This window comes from Theropithecus gelada, chromosome 4, assembly GCF_003255815.1.
Source record: "Theropithecus gelada isolate Dixy chromosome 4, Tgel_1.0, whole genome shotgun sequence".
Lineage (NCBI taxonomy): Eukaryota > Metazoa > Chordata > Mammalia > Primates > Cercopithecidae > Theropithecus > Theropithecus gelada.
Genome location: NC_037671.1, coordinates 22,399,319 through 22,407,631, shown reverse-complemented (window position 1 = coordinate 22,407,631; position 8,313 = coordinate 22,399,319). Strand labels below are relative to the sequence as shown.

The 8,313-nt window shown below is 38.0% G+C and overlaps 1 pseudogene; it reads right to left on the bottom strand.

Annotated features, from left to right (window-relative positions):
• Nucleotides 1-273: 273 nt before the first annotated feature.
• Nucleotides 274-1,146, bottom strand: LOC112623292 (annotated as a pseudogene).
• Nucleotides 1,147-8,313: the final 7,167 nt, after the last annotated feature.

Here is an 8,313-nt window from a genome sequence, read left to right as displayed (position 1 = left end):
TCCACATTCTAGTTAACCCTTGTCACTGTCTGTATTTTGGATTATGGCTATCTAGTGGGTATGAAATTATATCTCATTGTGATTTGGATGTTCATTTTCCTAATGATTAATGACACTGAGCATCTTTTCGTGTGTTTATTGGCATTCTTACATCTTTTTTGGTGAAATATCTATTAAAATATTTCGCTTGATTTTTTATTTCTTTTTTTTTATTTGTTTAGTCAATAAGTTTATTGTCTTTATCTGAAAAATTCTCACAGAAAATTGTTCGGTTTAGCTCTTGGCGGCCTGCTCCTGAGCTCTGAGGAAGCTTGTCTTCTTTTGAACTACCTGATCTTTCTTCTGGACAAGGGACATTTTCAGATGGTTCCACTTCTTTTTTTAAACTTCTTTCTTGGGCTTCTTCTCATAGACCGGATTATCTTATATAGCAGCATGAGCTTTCTTGTACATCTCCTTCATGTCTGAAGTTATGCTGTTCTTTATGTATTAAGAGAAATGTTTCTTGTAAGCATCTTCATCTTCTTCTGTTAGGTAACACATGTAACCTGCAGTATTTGGCTCCATAATGTGCTTTCAATGTACTTCTGCATTAAATTTCTCGCTTTCAGAATCATAAACAGGAAACCGTTTAATATTGTGAGGAATCAACAAATCTCCATCCACAGCTCCTTTCAGGACCCCAAAAAAGTTTATTGGTAGTTCTGGCAAGGCCTGCATCCAAATAGCAGGTAAAGGCACCTGGCTGACCATCAATGGTTTTTACATTGTGTTCATCTCCAGTCATCTCCACTTGGACTTCTTAGATCTTGTCCATGCCAAACCTAGCAAGAGGCCAGAACAATATGCTATAGCATAATTTGTCAGGTCAACCTTCACACCATATTTTGGCAGTTCACATGCATAAGCTGCATACATTATCATATTCCCTCCTATATGGGCATAAGCAATTTGACAAATGATATCTCTATTTGTTACACAAACTACCACCCTGTACTTAGGCATGGTGTACTTATTTTTATCCTATATCTCCAAGCATTTCTGAGCATAGTAATCAGTTTCACCCTGTTGTTGTCTTCTACATTTCACTTAGTATCTCTTAAAGTAGGCCTTACTCTTGATAACTTTAACAAACCCCATCCTGAGAAACAGAAACTCATATCTGTGGCTCAACACAGACCCACAGGTCCAGCAACGCTGGGGGTGGAGGGGAGGTGGGGCGGGGAAGGCGACCTTTTACCTGTTTTTTGTTTTGTTATGTTTTGTTTTGAGATGGAGTCTTGCTCTGTCGCCCAGGCTGGAGTGCAATTGCTCCATCTCGGCCTACTGCAAGCTCCGCCTCCCAGGTTCACGCCATTCTCCTGCCTCAGCCTCCCCAGTAGTTGGGACTACAGGCACCCGCCACCATGTCCGGCTGTTTTGTATTTTTAGTAGAGACAGGCTTCACCATGTTAGCCAGGATGGTCTCGATTTCTTGACCTCGCGATCCACCTGCCCCAGCCTCCCAAAGTGCAGGGATTATAGGCGTGAGCCACTGTGCCCAGCCTACCTGTTTTAATTGAGTTGTCTTACTAAGTTGTAAATGCTCTTTATATATGTTGAATACAAGTTATTTATCAGATATCTCATTTGCAAATAATTTTTTCCTAGTATATGGCTTGTGTTCTCATTTCTTAGTGATGTCTTCTGAAGTGCAAAAGTTTTAAATTTTGATGAAATCAAATTTACCAATATTTTATTTTATGGATTGTGCTTTTTAGGTGTCATATCTAAGAATGTGCTGCCTAACCCTTTATAGTATTAATATTAACTAATACATTTAGGTTTATAATCCATTTGAATTTAACTTTTTTGTAGGATGTAAGATGAGTCTAAATTCATCTTTTTGCAGGTTGTTACCTAACTGACCCTGCACCATTTATTAAAAAGACCATCATTTCTCCCATTGAATAACTAGGGTGAAACTGATAACTTTGTTAGAAATTGACCTTAAATGTAAGGGTTTATTTTTGGACTATCAATTTTGTTTCACTGACTTGTACAGATGTTCCTCAACTTATTATGGAGTTACATAGTGATAAACCCATCATAAGTTGAAAATGTCATTAAGTCAAAAATGGACATTTTGTTGACGTGATGGGATACAAAAACACAAAATACAATACCAAAGAAGGCTGACAACACAGTTCATTGTAGAGTATTGATTGTTTGCCCTTGTTATTGCATGCCTGACTGGGAGCTGTGGCCAACCACCACTGGCCAGAATTGCAAGAGAGTATTACACTACATACCAGTAGTCTGGGAAAAAAAATCTAACTTCAAAATTCAAGGTATGGTTTCTGCTGAATGCATAACATCATTCCATTGCAAAGTTAAAAAAAAAAAATTCATAAGTCAAATCATTATAAGTTACAAACCGTCTGTGTGTCTATCCTTATGCCAGATTATTGTACCTTCATAGTAAATTTAAAAATCAGGAAGTGGAAGTTCTTCAACTTTGGATTTTTCCAAAACTGTTCTGGTTATTCTCATTCTTTTGCATTTCCATGTAAATTTTAAGACTACTAATTTGCAATAATTCTTGCTAGGATTTTGTTAGGTACCACATTAAACCTGTACTTTAATTTGAAGAGAATTGATATCTTAACAATATTGACTTTTACAATCCATAAACATGGAATGTTTCTCCATTTATTAAAGTTTTTAATGTTTCTTTCAGATGTGTTTATAGTTTTTGGTGTTTAAGTCTTGTATCAATTTTGTGAAACTTATTTCTAATTACTTTATTATTTTGTTTCTATTATGATTAGAATTGTTTTTGTAATTTCATTTTCAGATTGTTAAGTGCTAGGATATGGAAATACAGCTGATTTTTGTATATTGATTTTGTATTCTGCAAACTTGCTAATTTATTAGTTCTAGTAGTGTTTTGTAGATTCCTGAGAATTTTCTTCATACAGGATAATGTCATCTACAAATAAGAAAAGTTCAACTTGTTCATGGCCAATGTAGATGCCATTTATTTCCATTGCCTAAATGCATTGGCCAGGACTTCCATGAATATGTTGAATAAAAGTGATAACAGCAGAAACGCTTGTGTCGTTTCCAGTTTTAGGGGGAAAATATACTATTAAATACAATGTTAGCTGTAGGCTTTCTGTAGATGTCTTTTATTAGGCCAAAGAAGTTCACCATGTTAGCCAGGATGGTCTCAATCTCCTGACCTCGTGATCCACCTGTCTCAGCCTCTCAAAGTGCTGGGATTACAGGTATGAGCCACCATGCTGGCCTTGTTGAGAGTTTTAAATCATAAATGAGTGAGTTTTGTCAAACGCTTTTTCTGACTTGATTGAGGTGGTTATGTATTTTTGTCCTTTATCCTATTAACGCGATACATTACATTAACCGATTTTTGGATGTTAAAGCAATTATGTGCTCCTGCGATACAGTGTACTCGATTATGCTATATAATCCTTTTTACTTAATTGCTGGATTTGAATTGCTAAAATTTCGTTGAGGGTGTTTATGTCAATATACATGAAATATAGCAGTATAATTTTCTTTTATTGTGGTTATCTTTGATTAGTTTGTATAACGGGGTAATATTGGCTTCACAGTATGCGTTAGAAACTATTCCCTTTTCTTCTATTACCTTGAATAGTTTGTGAAGTATTGGCATTAATTTTTCTTTTTCTTGTTTTGTTTTGTTTTTCTTTTGAGACAGTGTCACTCTGTCTCCCAGGCTGGAGTGCAGTGGCACGATCACGGCTCACTGCAGGCTCCGCCTCCCGGGTTCACGCCATTCTCCTGTCTCAGCCTCCAGAGTAGCTGGGACTACAGGCGCCCGCCACTGCGTCCGGATAATTTTTTGTATTTTTAATACAGACGGGGTTTCACCATGTTAACCAGGATGGTCCCGATCTCCTGCCCTTGTGATCTGCCCACCTCGTCCTCCCAAAGTGCGGGGATTACAGGAGAAAGTAATCCAGATATTTCAGCCTCTGGGCCTAGTTGTTTCTTCATGGGAAATTTTTAAGTTATTAATCCAATAGTTTTGCTTGTTATAAGTCTATTCAATTTTCTATATCTTCTTTAGTCAGTGTTAGTAATTTGTGTCTTTCTAGGAATTTGACCATTTCATCTTAGTTACCTAATTTGTTAGCACAAGTTTGTTCACAGTATTCTCTTTGTTTTAGTGTCTGTAGAGATTGTGTGATGTCCCCTCTTTAATTCCTGGTTTTGGTAATTTATATCTTTTCTCTCTTTTTTCCCCTTAGTCAATTTTGTCGAACTTTTAAGGTGCCAACTATTGTTTGCATTAATTTTTCTTTAGTGCTTCTTTCTGTTTTCCATTTCATGGATTTCTACTTCTTTTTAAATTTTTCTTTCTTTCTTTTCTCCAGGTGTATTTGTGCTTAGTTTGTTTTCTTTTCTATTTTCTTTTTTTTTGAGACGGAGTCTCGCTCTGTTGCCCAGGCTGGAGTACAGTGGCCGGATCTCAGCTCACTGCAAGCTCCGCCTCCCGTGTCCACGCCATTCTCCTGCCTCAGCCTCCCGAGTAGCTGGGACTACAAGCGCCCGCCACCTCGCCCGGCTAGTTTTTTGTATTTTTTAGTAGAGACGGGGTTTCACCATGTTAGCCAGGATGGTCTCGATCTCCTGACCTCGTGATCCACCCATCTCAGCCTCCCAAAGTGCTCTTTCCTATTTTCTTAAGGTGAAAGATTAAGTTATTAATTTGATATATTTCTTATATTCTACTATCAGGTTAAAGATACAAACGACTCTCTTCCTAAGCACTGCTTTTGCTGCATCCCATGAATTTTGATCGGTTGTTTTGTTTTCTTTCAGAATAAAATATTCTAAGTTTCTTTGTGATTTCTTCTTGAACCCATGAGTTAGGAAGAAGTGTGTGGTTTAATTTTTTAATGTTTATGGATTTCCCAAATTTCTTTCAGTTTTTTTCTTCTAATTTAATTCTGTTGTAGTTAGAGAACATACTTGATCTGACCCCAGGCTTTTTTAAATTTAAGACAGAGTCTCGCTCTGTTGCCCAGGCTGGAGTGCAGTGGTGTGATCTCAGCTCACTGCAAGCTCCATGGCCCGGGTTCACGCCATTCTCCTGCCTCAGCCTCCTGAGTAGCTGGGACTACAGGGGCCCACCACTATATCTGGCTAATTTTTTGTATTTTTAGTAGAGATGGGGGTTTCACCGTGTTAGCCAGGACGGTCTCGATCTCCTGACCTCATGATCCACCCGCCCTGGCCTCCCAAAGTGCTGGGATTATAGGCATGAACCACTGCACCCGTCTCTCAGCCTTTTTAAGTTATTGAATCTTGTTTATTTCCTAGCATGTGATCTTTTCAAGAAAATGTATTATGTATGCTTTTAATCAGTTGAAAGAAAAATATACTTTTTAGTATGTAATTACCTTTATTGGTGGTCTTTATCTATTCATGTAAATTTGAGTCACTGTCTAGTGTCATTTTCTTTCATCCTGAAGAACTTCCTTCAGTAATAATTTTCCTGTTTTGTCTTTTTTTCTCCAAGACTTCCATTTCATGTATTTTGATATGTTTGATGGTTTTCTATATATCTCTGCAGCTCTGTTTATTTTTCTTCATTTTCACTTTTGTCCTTCAGATTAGATAATTTTTATTGATCTATCTTATAAGTTTTCTGATTATTTCTCCTCCTAGCTCAAATCTGTTGTTGAATACCTCCAGTGAATTTTTATTTCATTTAATGTACTTTTTAATCCCCAAATTTCCATTTTCTTCTATTTAAAAAATAATTTTTACTGCTTCATTTATATTCTCTATTTACTAGGTAATTGTCATCATGTTTTTCTTTAATTCTTTAAACATGCTTTTCTAAATATTCTGTAAATGTAATTATGATAGTTGCTTTTTCTTCTAAGTTCAACTTGGGCCCTCACAAAGGTAGTTTCTAATAAACATCTCCTTCGCTTTGTATGAGTCACACTTCCTAGTTCTTTCATGACTTGTAATCTCTTGTTGAAACTGAACATTTTGGATACTACACTGTTGAAATTCTGAATTCCAAATCCTCTCTCCTAGTGGTTGTATTTGTTATTATTTTTTGCTTGCTTGCTTCCTTGTTTACTTGTTTTGTGACTTGCTTGGAATAATTCTGTGGAATCTATCTCATCATATAGTATAGCCACTGATGTCTCTGCTCAGTTTGTTGTTTATTAAATCTGTTTTCATTTTTAAGCCTATCATTTTAGTGGTCACCTTTGGATCTATATATCATCATCAGTTAATAATTGGTAAGAGCTTGTGCTTAAACATTTTCTCTCAGTAAAGTTTCCACCTTTTTGTTGTTTTCCTTTCTTTTCTTTTCTTTTTGAGACGGAGTCTCGCTCTGTCACCCAGGCTGGAGTGCACTGGTGTGATCTCGGTTCACTGCAACTTCTGCCTCCCAGGTTCCAGCGCTTCTTCTGCCTCAGCCTTGGGAGTAGCTGGGATTACAGGCACATGCCACCATACGAAGCTAATTTTTGTATTTTTAGTAGAGATGGGGTTTCACCAGGTTGGCCAGACTGGTCTTGAACAACTGACCTCAGGTGATCCACCCGCCTTGGCCTCCCAAAGTTCTGGGATTACAGGCATGAGCCACTGCACCTGACCAGTTTCCACTTTTACCACTGGATCTGTGTATGGATTGGAAAACACATTTAAAGCTAAGATACTATTCTTCTCCAACTTTTACTTCCTGTTATACCTCTTCATGCCTCCTCCAAATGTGTACAAGGTCTCACATTCAATCTGGGGCATGCAGAGGGACAGGTTTTTCTCCAACCTTTCTGGCTCACCAGCTACCATTATTTTGCTCATCTATAAAACAAGAGAGTTGAATTAAATGCCTTTTTTTTTTTTTTGAGACAGAATTTCACTCTTGTGGCCCAGGCTGGAGTGCAATAACATGATCTCGGCTCACGGCAACCTCCTCCCCCTGGGTTCAAGCGATTTTCCTGCCTCAGCCTCCCAATTAGCTGGGATTACAGTCATGCACCACCATGCCTGGCTCATTTTGTATTTTTTTTTTTAGTAGAGACAGGGTTTCTCCATGTCAGTCAGGTTAATCCTGAACTCTTCGACCTCAGGTGATCCACCCACCTCAGCCTCCCAAAGTGCTGGGATTACAGGCATGAGCCACCGTGCCTGGCCTAAATGATGATTTCTAAATTCTTTCCTGGCTGCAAATGTAAAACTCCTATGTACCATAGACACACTATTGTATTTGTTTTACTCTTGAAATAGTGTAGTGCTTCTCTCCTAGTAATGGTGGATCAGGAAATTCTGACTGTCTGCTAAGATCAACTGAAAAACCTGGACACAGCATAAAAATACACCTTATAGATGCATTAGAAAGCTAATAAGGTAGTGAGGAATTATGGAAACCAAAACCAAGGAGAAGAATGAAAGCCAGAGGAAAAAAAAATAACAAAAGCTTCCTTTGAGAGTTTCTTTTCTCCTCAGGCCATCATATATTTCAAAAATTAGTGGCTGAGAGTCTAAGAAGATCAACTGAATTTTTGCCAGATTTACAGATTTGGGAAAATAGAAGTTCCCAGACCAGCAAGGAAAGCATGGTGATGTAGTAAACTTCATGACTCTCAGTTGAAATCCCAAAGGGCTACAATAAGGTGAAAAATAACCAATAGGTTCTTGCAGAGGTTGAAACCCCAGCTACAAGTTATTTCAATTCATGATTAGATTAAGATCATTTAGCATTACAAGTGTTCCTGACTGCCTGCCAAAAGCAAACATAAGTTCCTATTAAAGAAAGATATCATTCTAGGTTTCAGATTATCTCTACATTTTATAACAATGCAATATCCTGCACTCAATTGAAAATAACCAAGATCTGTGGCTTACACTCGTGGTCCCAGCTACTCAGGAGACTGAGGTAGGAGGACTGCTTGAGCTCAGGAGCTAGAGGCTGAAGTGAACCATGATCATGCCACTGCACTCCAGCCTGGGTGACAAAGTGAGACCCCGTCCCTAAAACAACAACAAAACCAAAAACCAAAAAACAGGAGAACGAGGACACATGACTGAAGCCTGAGTATCAAGAGAAACAAAAAATAAAAAAAATGCCTAGAGGGTATCTGGAAAAGGGAATTTGTAGGCAAGGATTTGAAGATATCTATTCTTACTATGTTCAAAATTCAGATTAAGATTTTTGTCTGAGCCGGGTACGGTGGCTCACGCCTGTAATCCCAGCACTTTGGGAAGCCAAGGCAAGTGAATCATGAAGTCAGGAGATCGAGACCATCCTGGCTA